This window comes from Triticum urartu, chromosome 6, assembly GCF_003073215.2.
Source record: "Triticum urartu cultivar G1812 chromosome 6, Tu2.1, whole genome shotgun sequence".
In the NCBI taxonomy this organism is placed as follows: domain Eukaryota; kingdom Viridiplantae; phylum Streptophyta; class Magnoliopsida; order Poales; family Poaceae; genus Triticum; species Triticum urartu.
This window is the reverse complement of record NC_053027.1, coordinates 508,475,630-508,490,834: the sequence shown is the minus strand read 5'-3', so window position 1 is coordinate 508,490,834 and position 15,205 is coordinate 508,475,630.

The following is a 15,205-nucleotide window of genomic DNA, read 5'->3' as shown; positions in this document are numbered from 1 at the left end:
TCTGGAATGAATTCTTCAGCAGATTATTCAGTAGGAATGACATCCTCAGTAGCCTTGAACTTGATAGTTTCCTCAGGTGTTGGTTCATCTATCACAGTAGGTAGGTGCTCTCTTTGCGAGCCGTTAGTTTCATCGAACCGCACATCTACAGTTTCAACAACTTTGTGAAGAACGTTGTTGAAGACTCTGTAGGTGTGCAAGTCCTTTCCGTAACCAAGCATAAAACCTTCATGTGCTTTCGGTGCAAATTTTGAGTTGTGATGAGGATCTCTAATCCAACATTTAGCACCGAAGACTTTGAAATAACTTACATTGGGTTTCTTATCAGTGAGGAGTTCATAGGCAGTCTTTTTGAAGAATTTTTGAAGGTATACTCTATTGATGACGTGGCACGCCGTATCAATTGCCTCAGTCCAGAAGCGACGAGGCGTTTTGTATTCATCAAGCATAGTGCGAGCCATCTCAGCAAGACTCCTGTTCTTGCGCTCCACGATGCCATTCTGCTGAGGAGTGTAAGGAGCAGATAACTCATGAGTAATACCAAGTTCATCAAGATAGTCATCGAGACCAGAATTCTTGAACTCAGTGCCATTGTCACTTCTGATGTGCTTGATCTTCACACCAAAGTTGGTTAATCATTTGAAGACTTCCTGCACTTCATGTTTGTAAGTAGCAAGGTGTACCCATGTGTAGCGAGAATAATCATCAACAATAACGAAGCCATATTGAGATGCTTCATTTGCGATAGCAGAATAATGATTAGGACCAAAGAGATCCATGTGAAGCAATTCAAATGGGCGAGTGGTGGTCATGATAGTCTTCGCTGGATGCTTGGCATTGGTCATCTTCCCAGCTTCACAGGCTCTGCATAGGTGATCCTTGAGGAATTTGACATTCTCGATGCCAATGACATGCTTCTTTTTCGCAAGCGTGTGCAAATTCCTCATGCCTGCATGACCAAGTCGTCGATGCCAGAGCCAGCCTTCTGAAGGTTTTGCAAGTAAGCACACGGCTGGTTGTGATCCTGTAGAGAAATCAACAATATACAGGTCTCCTCTCCTAAAGCCTTCGAAGACTTTGGAATTGTCAGCTTCCATAACCACAACACAACGGTACTTGCCAAAGACAACAACCATATCAAGATCACAAAGCATTGAGACAGACATAAGGTTGTATCCTAAGGACTCAACAAGCATGACTTTGTCCATGTGTCGATCCTTTGTAATCGCAACCTTACCTAGACCCAATACCTGACTTTTGCCTTTGTCAGCAAAGTTGATATGCTTCAGATGCGACGGAGATAATGGAGCATCCATCAATAGATTCTTGTCACCAGTCATGTGGTTTGTACATCCACTATCGAGGACCCACTCAGTGGCTTTCGGTTGATCATCCTGCAGATGAATTAGTGCAGCTTACAAACTCATATACTTCATCAGTGAAGAATATGACATCAATTCATCAGATCAATTTCATCAAGTAAAAGAACTAATAACGCAATATGAGGACGTGAGAAATGAAAGTTCATTTCTTCATGGTTAGCCTGCGTCCTTTCAGGCATACTCAGGTCTCCAGCAAATTCTTCAGACGATTACGTGCGTCTGGAGACCTGACCCTGCAGAAGAGATTAGTTCTTTTTCTTCACCACCCACATCTAAAGGGGTGGCAAAGAGTTCATCATTCTGCGAGCTCCATACGAAAAGGATGGCATGGAAGCCAGTCCATTTCGTCTCACATAAGAGGGGTTAGAGTAAGCATAAGAGTATGCAGAGAAATTCTTCGAGGACTTATGGACATAATGATTTGAAGAATAATGCACATATCCATAATCCTTAAATCTTCCCTGCGAAACAGACGGGTTAGCATGATGATGTTCATATGAGGACTCTGTTCCATATGAGGAATTTGGTCCATATGAAGAATCTGATCTGGGGTTCCTATTCTTCACAGGTGGCGTCATGATGAAATTCACCTGAAGATTATCAAGACATCTTTTGGGAACCCAGATTTTCTTCATAGGGGAGCCGTTCCTGCAGTTAGTGCCAATCTATCTAGCAAATACTTCACCATTCTGATTTTTGAATAGCTTATAGTTGACTCATCATCAGAATGAGGAGATTCACATGCAAATCCAGATAAGTTAGATGGATCAACTGGAGGTCCCTTTGCAACAACCCATGTAGTTTTGGGGTACTGCTCAGGCTTCCAATATGTACCATCAGCACTGAGTTTCCTCTCAAAGGCGATACCCTCTTTCCTAGGGTTCCTGTTGAGGATCTGCTTTTTAAGCACATCACAAAGAGCCTGATGCCCTTTGAGGCTTTTGTACATGCTTGTCGTGTACAATTCCTTCAGCCCTACATTGTCAGTGATACTAGCAATGTCCTCAGATGAGGAATTAGTGATAGCAGAGGCATGTGAAGAATTTGAAACATTAGCAACATTTGAACATTCAGGTGAAGAATTAGCAGATTCACGTTCAATGCACTTCAAGCATGGTGGAACAAATTCTTCCTGAGAAGCGCTGATTTGTTGAGCAAGTAATGAATCGCGCTCCTTCTGAAGATCTTCATAACTCACTCTTAGCTTCTCAAGGTCTTGCTTTCTTTGAAGAAATTCATAAGAAAGCTTCTCATGATCCGATAAGAGAGTGTTATGTTGATCTTGAAGGGTGTCATACTTAGTATGAAGTCTCTGAAGACTTTCAGCCAAAGCTTTTGACTGATCCATTTCCTCACCCAACATATCATCGCTCTTGTTTAGCATATAGTGAGCTTTTTCCAAAGCTCTTTGTTGTTTAGTAGCAAGGGAAGCAAGTTTGACATAGCTGGGTCCAAATTCATCACCAGATTCATCATCACTAGACTCGGATAGGTAGCATTCAGTTACCTCAGCATCTTTTGCCATAAGGCATGATGCAGAAGATGATGATTCTGGTTCGAATGCCATTGTTTTGAGAGATTCCTTGAAGTCCTCAAACCAAGGATCATGACAAGTTCGATGACCTTCATAGACCTCAGAGAGACGGTCCCAGATGAGCTTCGCATGATCGAGATGCATGATATTCCTGAACTGATTTTGTGACAGGATGGAGCAGATGACATCCTTCGCCGTGAGATTGAGAAGAGTATACTTGCGAATGTCATCAGCATCCGCCATCTTGCACAGATCAGTCAGGCCAATCTCAGTGACGGTCCACAACTCGTTGTTCATCGCCATGAGGCGTTTCTTCATCATGGCCTTCCACTTGGGATACTCGTGACCGTCAAAGATGGGGCATGTCACCTTCGTCATACCTGCAGTCGACATAACTAAAACTCCAGGCGGTTAAACCAAAATCACACAGAACAAGGGAGTACCGAGCTCTGATACCAATACAAAGTGCGTTATATCGACTAGAGGGGGGTGAATAGGCGATTTTTATGAAATTCTTCACTGAGGAATTTGCCGGTGAGGAAATTACTTAGTGAAGAACTACTAGCAATGGAATAAGTACTCAAAAGTAAACATAACAGAATACAAGCATAGTCATCATGATGAAATGAAGACAGGCACAGAGTACAGGAAGCGTAATCACAGGATAACACAGGATGAAGACAAACAGACTGAAGAAATTGAACTGAGGAAATTGAGAAAGTCTTCAGTCAAAGTCTTCAAACACAGATATGAACAAACATACAGCACAGTTATGAGGAAATGAAAGAGTTGAGGAAATAGAACCAGTAAGCTCGGTGAAGACAATGATTTGGTAGACCAGTTCCAACTGCTGTCTCAGTTGTATGTCTGGTTGGAGCGGCTGAGTATTTAAACTCGAGGACACACAGTCCCGGACACCCAGTCAAGGACACTTAGTCCAAGACACCCAGTCCTCACCGTATTCTCCTTGAACTAAGGTCACACAGACCTCATCCAATCACTCGTGGTAAGTCTTCAGGCGACTTCCAGACCTTCACAAACTTGGTCACTCGGCGATCCGCAATTCCTCTTGGATGCTCTAGACCATGACGCCTAACCGTCTGGAAGAAGCACAGTCTTCAAAGGTAACAAGCGTCGGATCCACTCAGGATCAATCTATTCAGTGATGCTCAATCACTTGGGGTTTGTAGGTGTTTGGGTTTTGGATTTTTGGTTTTTCCTCACTTGATGATTTTTGCTCAAAGTCCTCGGAGGATGGTTTGCTCTCAAATGACAAGTGTCAGTTTCTCTCGGAGCAGCCAACCAGCTAGTGGTTGTAGGGGGCGGCTATTTATAGCCTAGGGAGCAGCCCGACATGATAAGACATAAATGCCCTTCAATGATATGACCATTAGGTGGATAGATATTTTGGGACAGCTGGCGCATAGCACAGCAACGGTCGGAATTTTGAGTAGCAAAATCCTCAGGGCTATCATGTTCCTCACTGTGTAGGCAATCCGCACTGGCGAATTCCTAACTCCTCAGTCAGGACAAATTCCTCAGAGACCAGAAGAACTTCGTCTCTGTCACTAAAGAAATTGACTGAACTATATGATATTTCCAATGGCTTCACTCAAAGGGATTGGTAGGTGTAGGATTTTGAGTTGAGCATCACATGGAAATTTTTCCTTAGTATTTCCTCGACCCCCTTTAATAGTACGGTGTTTCCTATGACTCAAGAAAGAGAAAAACAAAACTATGAACACAAAATTCTCCAAGCTTCATATTTCTCGCATGAATATCAAGTCTTCACGGACACACCAATTTCTTCACTTTCAAAGTCTTCATGAAAGTCTTCAGAAATACCAAAATCTTCATTCGAAGATATTCATTTTTAGGGGTCGACTTTTCCTGTAAATATCAAACTCCTCATAGACTTATAGACCTGTGTACACTCACACACGCATTATTCCCTTAACCTATAATTCTTCAATACACCAAAATCACTAAGGGGCACTAGATGCACTTACAGAGGGGTCGATACCCATTTTTCGCACTGTATCCTGATAAAGTAGGTTCAGGCTGCTGACGCCATCCATAAGGACTCGAGTGAGGTGAAATCCGTCAATGATGGGGTCTAGGACCAGTGCGGCGGATCCGCCAGGACGTATGCTAGTGGGTGGTCCCTGCGATCGAAGGTGATCGGACAAGCAGACCATGGGTTGAACTTCGGGGCGACGGGCTCCATCGCGTAGACGTCCCTTAGTGCACGCTTCCGCTCCCTCTTGGGAATGGGGGTTGTGTATATCATGTTTACTGTCTTCACTTGTGGGGGAAACCCCTTCTGTCCTCCTGGGTTCGGCGGCCGGGGCTCCTCCTTGTCATCACTATGCAGCCCCTTGTCCTTATTTTCGGCATTTAACTTGCCGGCCTGCTTGAACACCCAACATTCTCTGTTGGTGTGATTGGCTGGCTTGTCAGGGGTGCCATGGATTTGACACGAGCGATCCAGTATGCGATCCAGACTGGACGGAGCCGGAGTGTTTCTTTCAAATGGCTTTTTCTACTGACCGGATTTAGAGCCTCTGAATCCGGCATTAACTACCGTATCTTCGGTGTTATCGCCGTTATTGCGGCGCTTTGGTCTATTACGACGCTGCCTACCGTTAACGTCTTTGGTATCCGAGGTATCCGGATTCCTTGATGTGTTGTTGCTGCGAGCCAACCAGCTGTCCTCGCCCGCGCAAAAGCGGGTCATGAGTGTTGTGAGGGCTGCCATAGATTTCGGCTTCTCCCGGCCGAGGTGGCGGGCGAGCCACTCGTCGCGGATGTTGTGCTTGAATGCCGCTAGGGCTTCTACATCCAGACAGTCTACAATTTGATTTTTCTTAGTCAGGAACCGTGTCCAAAATTGTCTGGCCGATTCCCCTGGCTGCTGGGTTATGTGGCTCAGGTCATCAGCATCCGGTGGCCGCACATAAGTGCCCTGGAAGTTGTCAAGAAATGCATCTTCCAAATCCTCCCAACTGCCAACTGAATCTGCTGGCAAGCTATTCGGCCAATGCCGGGCTGCTCCTTTGAGTTTTAGTGGGAGGTACTTGATGGCATGTAGATCGTCACCGCGAGCCATGTGGATGTGAAGGAGGAAATCCTCAATCCATACAGCGAGCTCTGTTGTGCCGTCGTATGATTCGATATTTACGGGTTTGAAACCCTCCGGGAATTCATGATTCATAACTTCGTCAGTGAAGCATAGGGGGTGTGCGGCACCTCTGTGCCGGGCTATATCCCGACGTAGTTCATATGAGTCTTGTCTGTTGTATTCGGCCCGGCCGGATTTACTCTTGGTGTATGCGACGCGACGATCATCGTCCCGTGTGGGCGCACATACTTGTGTCCCGTATATTGACCTTGCGATTTTTTCCTTACTGTCCAACATGTCTCGTAGGTCCTCTGTGTTGCCCCAGGCCTTAGTATTTTTGACTGAGTGGCGACGGGGTGTGGTCTGAACTTTAGGCTGAAATGCCTCTCTGGCTCGGCCGCGTAGTGGCCGGTCAGCCGCATCATACACTGGTGAATGATGTTTCCATGCTTCCTCCTCGAGGTGAGGTAGCAACCTGCGTTTCGGGTAACTCTTGGACGGGCGCTCGAGTTCATGCTCCTTGGCCGCAATAACTTCGGTCCATCTGTCTGCTAGCAAGTCTTGATCAGCTTGAAGCTGTTGCTGTTTCTTTTTAGGCTACTTGTCATGGCCATAAGCCGGCGCTTGAAGTGCTCTTGCTCGACGGGGTCCTCAGGCACGATAAACTCGTCGTCGCCGAGGCTCACCTCATCTTCGGAGAGAGGCATGTAATTGTCCTCCTCCGGTTCTCCATCTGCCGCCTGCTCTGGGGGGCTAGCTTGTTCGTCCTCTAGCTCTGCACCGTGCTGGAGGGGATTGTTGTTTTCTTCAGTGCTATCCGGAGTGTTATTATCTCCTGTGCTGGTATCACTGCTCTTGCTGTGGAGGGACTTAGAGCGGCGCCGCTGACGTCGGCGCTTGGGTTGCTTCTTGGAGGGGTCATCCTCTGCTTTCTCGTCGCCATTGGCTTCTTTGGGGGTATCCACCATGTATATATCACATGAGGAGGTGGCGGTCCAGTGCCCCGAGGGCGGTGGATCCTGTTCGTCTACGGATTCATCGTCCATACCGCCGAAGTCTTCGGAGCCGAAGTCGAGCATGTCGGTTAAGTCGTCGATAGTGGCTACTAAGTGGGTGGTGGGTGGGCAGCGAATTTCTTTGTCATCCGCATCCCATTCTAGCCGGACATAGTTCGGCCAAGGTTCTCCTGACAGGGAGAGAGACCTTAATGAATTTAGCACATCCCCGAAGGGTGAGTGCTGAAAGATGTTCGTAGAGGTGAACTCCATGATCGGCGCCCAGTCGGACTCGACGGGCACGGATATGAGCGGCTCGGAGTCCGTGGCCAGAGATGAATTCAGTGGTTTGGCGACACGGCTCTCGTAAGGGGTGAAGTCAGTATCTGGCTCTATCGCCACTCAGAGTGCGGCCTTCATGGCGGGGTCCATCCCTCCGCTCTCGGATGGCGTGACTTGCTCCGGATTGATGGACGGAGTAGTTGCGGATGCGATCTCCCGAATACTGTTCGACAGCAGAGTTACGTCATGCTCGTCAAGACTGTACGGCGCGTTCGACATGGGATCGAATCCGTCGAAGATCAAGTCTCCGCGGATGTCAGCCGTGTAGTTCAAGTATCCAAATCTGACCTGATGGCCAGGGGCGTAGCTCTCAATCTGCTCCAGATGGCCAATCGAATTGACCCGCAGTGCAAAGCCGTCGAATATGAAGATCTATCTGGGGAGGAAAACCTCACCCTGGACCGCATCGCTAGCGATGATCGAAGGAGCCATCGAGCCTTATGGTGACGACACAGTGGAACTCTCAATGAAAGCACCAATGTCGGTGTCAAAACCAGCGGATCTCAGGTAGGGGGTCCCAAACTGTGCGTCTAAGGCGGATGGTAACAAGAGGCAAGGGACACGATATTTTACCCAGGTTCGGGCCCTCTTGATAGAGGTAAAACCCTACGTCCTGCTTGATTGTTCTTGATGATATGAGTATTACAAGAGTAGATCTACCACGAGATCAGAGAGGTTAAACCCTAGAAGCTAGCCTATGGTATGATTGTATGTTGTCCTACGGACTAAAACCCTCCGGTTTATATAGACACCAGAGGGGGCTAGGGTTACACAAGGTCGGTTGCAAATGAGGAGATATACATATCCGTATTGCCTAGCTTGCCTTCCACGCCAAGTAGTCCCATCCGGACACGGGACGAAGTCTTCAATCTTGTATCTTCATAGTCCAACAGTCCGGCCAAAGGATATAGTCCGGCTGTCCGGAGACCCCTAATCCAGGACTCCGTCAAGTGACATGTATGATAAATTATAAATTATGCATGGTGGCTTTGCCACAACTATGTGTAACGCCCTCGATGCGGCTATATCTCCCACGTGTCGAAGCACGACTTAGAGGCATAACCGCATTGAAAGCAATGTCGCAAGTGAGGTAATCTTCACACAACCCATGTAATACATAAGGGAAAGAGATACATAGTTGGCTTACAATCGCCACTTAACACAGTACATGAATAAAGCATTACATCATCCAGATACAAACAAGGTCCGACTACGGAACCAAAATAAAAGAAGACTACCCCAAAAGCTACACAGATCCCCGATCGACCCCAACTGGGCTCCACTACTGACCAACTGGAAACGGAAACAACACAATGGACAAGATCTCCATCAAGCTCCTCCTGAGCTTGGTTGCGTCACCTGCTCGGTAACATCGACACCTGCAAACTGGTTTTGGAAGTATCTGTGAGTCACGGGGACTCAGCAATCTCACACCCACGCGATCAAGACTATTTAAGCTTGTGGGTAAGGCAAAAGGTATGAGGTGGAGCTGCAGCAAGCGACTAGCATATATGGTGGCTAACATATTCGCAAAAGAGAGCGAGAAGAGGAGGCAAAAGCACTATCGATGAACTATGATCAAGAAGTGATCCTAGAACAACGTACGTCAAGCATAACTCCAACACCGTGTTCACTTCCCGGACACCGCCGGAAAGAGACCATCACGGTAACACACGCGGTTGATGTATTTTAATTAAGGTCAACTTCAGGTTTTCTACAACCGGACATTAACAAATTCCCATCTGCCCATAACCGCGGGCATGGCTTTCGAAAGTTCAAATCCCTACAGGGGTGTCCCAACTTAGCCCATCACAAGCTCTCACGGTCAACGAAGGATATTCCTTCTCGCGGGAAGACCCGATCAGACTCAGAATCCCGGTTACAAGACATTTCGACAATGGTAAAACAAGACCAGCAACACCGCTCGAATGTGCCGACAAATACCGATAGGAGCTGCACATATCTCGTTCTCAGGGCACACTCAGATGAGACATCCTACGAGTAAAACCAACCCAATAGTTGCCCCGAGGTGGCCCCGCAGTCTACTCGGTTGGACCAACACTCAGAGGAGCACTGGCCCAGGGGGGTTAAAATAAAGATGACCCTTGGGCAGGCCTACCCAAGGGAAAAAAAGGCTAGGTGGCGAATGGTAAAACCAATGTTGGGCATTGCTGGAGGAGTTTTATTCAAGGCGAACTGTCAAGGGGTTCCCATTATAACCCAACCGCGTAAGGAACGCAAAATCCGGGAACATAACACCGATATGACGGAAACTAGGGCGGCAAGAGTGGAACAAAACACCAGGCATAAGGCCGAGCCTTCCACCCTTTACCAAGTATATAGATGCATTAATTAAATAGGAGATATTGTGATATCCCAACAAAATATCCATGTTCCAACATGGAACAAGCTCCAATCTTCACCTGCAACTAACAACGCTATAAGAGGGGCTGAGCAAAGCGGTAACATAGCCAAACAACGGTTTGCTAGGACAAGGTGGGTTAGAGGCTTGGTTTAACAATATGGGAGGCATGATAAGAAGTGGTAGGTATCGTAGCATAGGCATAGCAAAAGAGCGAGCAACTAAGCAAGCAAAGATAGAAGTGATTTCGAGGGTATGGTCATTTTGCCTGAGATCCCGCAAGTCAAATGGTCGTAGTCGAACGGTTCCTCGCAACGCGACGTTATCGGAACCAACCCGAAGAAACAACACCGGAAAAAAGCAACCAACATAGTAAACAACCACCACATAAGCATGGCATGATGCACAACCAAGTATGATGCATGTCCGGGTTAAATATGCATGGCATGGCAAGATGCACAAACAATCCTACAAATTAAGTGGAGCTCAATATGCAACGGAGTTGCATATTGAAGAAAACACCACATGACTTATTTAGTTCTCTCTCGTTTATGTACCCAACAAGGTTAAATGTTGTTAGCATGGCAAGAGGTGAAGCATGATGAAACTATCTAATCTAGGCAAGTTTAAATGAGGTCGGAACAACAAAACAGCAAATCCGGAAACTCCTCATATGCATATATTAGGTTTGGTACTGTTCTGCCCTAAACATAATTTTAGAGTTGTTAAACATGCAAAGTAAATCCACCATGTTAAACTAGGCATTTTTCCACACCATTTACATATAAAGTTTATTAAATTTGGAGCTACGGTTATTTAGTTATGAAATAAAGCATTTTAGCATGGCATATGGGCAAAATTACACAAACAGCCTTTTAAACATTTTAAACATGGATGGGAAAGACATATTATGAAACTAGATAAAAAACTAAGCATATTTCATATATAAATTGTTTTAATCCGATGCACGGTTGAGAAGTTATTAAATGCATGAAGTATGAGGGTTTTTCTGCAAAACTGTTTAACTGGATAAAAGAACAAATTCGTAGATGCTGAAAAAAACACACGTGGGCCAAAACTGGCAGGCCGGCCCAACAGGTAAAAAAACAAAAGGGGAAATGCCGGGGTGTGGCCTCACCCATGGGCTTCGGCCCACAACGGCGAGGAGAGGGGCGCGCTGGGCCTCGCTGCAGGAAGCGACCCACGCGGTCACGAGGAGGCCGGCTCGGTCTCGTTGAATCGAGACGAACAGGGCAGCGGTTCGAGCTCCTGCTTGATGTAGAAAACGCAGAGGCCGGTGGCGGGGCATGGAGGTCGACGGCAATGGGGAACGCGGCGGCGCAGCAGATCCAGGAAGGCGAGAGGCGGAGGGCCGCGGGTGCCGGGACTTGGCGAAGGGGAAGACCACGGCAGCGGCGGCTAACAACGCGACAGCAGGGCGATGCAGGAGTCGACGCGGTGCTGGACATGGCCGGAAGCAGAGGAGACAAGCAGGGCGGCGGTGGTGGACTCGGGGCGTTCCTGGATGGCGACGAAGCAGAGGAACGACAACATGGCGCGGCGGCGGAAGCTTCTGCTGCTGCTGCTCCAAGAGAGGAAGAGAGGTCAGGGAGGCAGAGAGAGCTTCAGCGAAGGAGAGAAAAAAGGGCAGGGCGGTGAGGACAGCCTGCTGGTTCGTGCGAGGAACGGAGCAACTCCGGCGGAAATCGGACGCCACGGCGGACTCCAACGACTTGGCGGGGCGGCGGGTCGAGGTCGAGGGGCTCCTCCCCTCGATCCAAACGAGAGCGAGGGAGTAGGGAGGAGCATGACGATGGCGTGCTCCTCTCCTCTGGATCGAGCGAACCAGGGGCACGAGGACGAGGGGCTCCGTGGGCAGGAGCTGCGGCTTCGGAGGCTCCAACCAGCGAGGAGACAGGAGGGAAGTGGGTGAAATTTTTTGGATCTGGCTGGTGTTGTGTGGTTGGCTCGATGTGGACTTCGAGGAGGATTTAGAGAGAGGGTGGCGGCGGAAGAAGTGGATGGATGGGACAACTCTCCTCAAAATTAGGGTTGCTTTCTATATATATGTTGTTGGATTAGGTTAGGGGGGCATTCGGTCCGTCCGACCGTAATCGGGCGGTCGAGAATAAATTGGTTAGGGAGTCCAAATAACAAAACGGAGACGTTTTGTAGATGTTTGGGGATGATCCGGATCCAACGGTGACAACTGTCTGGGTCAGGTCCGGGACAATTTCGGACATGCATGCGAGAGGTCTATTGGAACTTGTGGGCTGTGCAGAAGGGCTCGAGCTGAGAGAAGAGAAGAGAGAGAGGCCCGGTGACTGTTTCCGGAGACCAAAAACGTCCGACGTTTGACTGACTATATTGTCGCTATAGTTAATCGTTGGGGCGTCAAACGAACTCCGAATGCGGTGAAACTTGACAGGCGGTCTATCTACACTATAATAAGACCACACGCCAACTTTCATCCCATTCCGAGAACATTCTCCGGACACTTATAAAATAATATTTTGGACATGCCGCGGGCGCGTGCAAGTGTGTCTGGGCTCGGAACGAACAACGGAGGGAACTCGGAGAACCCGGACGAATGCAAGTTTTAAAACATGAAGATGAAATGCAGATGATGACATGGCAAGATGCAACACGCAAGAAAATGACAAGGCAACAACAACGAATAACTGGAGGACACCTGGCGCATCGGACTCGGGGCGTCACACTATGATATCAACTACATGGTCATGCAAGGCAATATGACAATGATGAAGTGTGTCATAATAAACGGAACGGTGGAAAGTTGCATGGCAATATATCTCGGAATGGTTATGGAAATGCCATAATAGGTAGGTATGGTGGCTGTTTTGAGGAAGATATAAGGATGTTTATGTGTGATAGAGCGTATCATATCACGGGGTTTGGATGCACCGGCGAAGTTTGCACCAACTCTCAAGGTGAGAAAGGGCAATGCACGGTAGCGAAGAGGGTAGCAATAATGGAAGCGTGAGAGTGCGTATAATCCATGGACTCAACATTAGTCATAAAGAACTCACATACTTATTGCAAAAATCTACAAGTCATCAAAAACCAAGCATTACGCGCATGCTCCTAGGGGGGTAGATTGGTAGGAAAAGACCATCGCTCGTCCCCGACCGCCACTCATAAGGAAGACAATCAAATAACACCTCATGTTTAAAATTTGTTACACAACGGTCACCATACGTGCATGCTACAGGACTTGCAAACTTCAACACAAATATTTCTCAAATTCACAATTACTCAACTAGCACAACTCTAATATCACTATCTTCATATCTCAAAACAATTATCAAGCATCAAACTTCTCTTAGTATTCAATGCATTTATATGAAAGTTTTTATTATATCAAAAGCAAATTACCATGCTGTTCTAAAGGACTCTCAAAATAATATAAGTGAAGCATGAGAGATAAATTATTTCTATATAATAAAACCATCACCGTGCTCTAAAAGATATAAGTGAAGCACTAGAGCAAATGACAAACTACTCCAAAAGATATAAGTGAAGATCAATGAGTAGTTGAATAATTATGCAACTATGTGAAGACTCTCCCATTTAATAATTTCAGATCTTGATATTTTATTCAAACATCAATCAAAACAAAGTAAAATGACATTCTAAGAATGGAAAACATCATGTGAAGAAGCAAAAACTTAGGATCAACCGAAACTAACCGATAGTTGTTGAAGAAGAAAGGTGGGATGCCAACCGGGGCATCCCCAAGCTTAGACGCTTGAGACTTATTGAAATATTATCTTGGGATGCCTTGGGAATCCCCAAGCTTGAGTATTTGTGTCTCCTTAATTCCTCTCATATCACGGTCTCCCTAAATCTCAAAAGCTTCATCCACACAAAACTCAACAAGGACCCGTGAGATAAGTTAGTATAAACCAATGCAAAAACCTTATCATACTATACTGTAGCAAATCACTAAAATTATTATTCAACATTGCATACTAAATTCCTCTGCATATTTAATAGTCCTATCCTCAAATAGAATCATTAAAGAAGCAAACATATGCAAACAATGCAAACATAACAGCAATCTGCCTAAACAGGACAATCTATAAAGAGTGAAGCAAGATCCATACTTCCCTACCTCCAAAAATTATGAAAGAAAATTCCCACTGTAGTAAATTTATCAGAGATTATTATGCAAAAGTTTTCAACATTTTATCACATTATGACTTTTCTAGGGAATTTTTGCAACAGCGGTAAACTTCCTATTTTCAAACAGCAACATGTGGACTTGTAAAATAGGCATAGTAAAGGCTATCAATGCCACTTTTATTGAAATAAAAGATGAAAACATTGTTCTAAATAACAGAAAGTAAATCCTAACAAAATAAATTGACACTCCAAGCAAAAATACATATCATGTGGTGAATAAAAATATAGCTCCAAGTAAAGTTACCGATGAACGAAGACGAAAGAGGGGATGCCTTCCGGGGCATACCCAAGCTTAGGCTCTTGGTTGTCCTTGAATATTGCCTTGGGGTTCCTTGGGAATCCCCAATCTTAGGCTCTTTCCACTCCTTATTCCATAGTCCATCGAATCTTTACCCAAAACTTGAAAACTTCACAACACAAAACTTAACAGAAAACTCGTAAGCTCCGTTAGTATAAGAAAATAAATCAGCACTTAGGTACTGTTGTGAACTCATTCTAAATTCATATTGGTGTAATATATAATGTATTACAACTTCTCTATGGTTCATACCCTCCGATACTACTCATACATTCATCAAAATAAGCAAACAACACATAGAAAACAGAATCTGTCAAAAACAAAACAGGCTGCAGTAATCTGTAGGTTCCGAATACTTCTGTAACTCCAAAAATCCTGAGAAATTAGGAAGTCCTAGGAAATTTGTTTATTAATCTACTTCAAGTGTAATTGGTATTTATCGCTCTCTGGTAAAAAATTAAAATTATTCTCGTGAGCGCATACTTTTTGTTTTTTACAACAAGATCAAATAACAATCACCCAAGAAGATCCTAAAGGCTTTACTTGGCACAAACACTAATTAAAACATAAAAACGCAATCATAACAGAGGATAGATGATTTATTTATTACTAAGCAGGAACAAAAAGCAAGGAACAAAAATAAAATTGGGTTGCCTCCCAACAAGCGCTATCGTTTAACGCCCCTAGCTAGGCATGACGATTTCAATGATGCTCATATAAAAGATAAGAATTGAAATATAAAGATAGCATCATGAAGAATATGACTAGCACATTTAAGTCTAACCCACTTCCTATGCATAGGGATTTTGTGAGCAAACAACTTGTGGGAACAAAAATCAACTTGCATAGGAAAGCAAAACAAGCATAACTTCAAGATTTTAAGCACATAGAGAGGAAACTTGATATTATTGCAATCCCTACGAGCATATGTTCCTCCCTTATAATAATTTTCAGTAGCATAATGA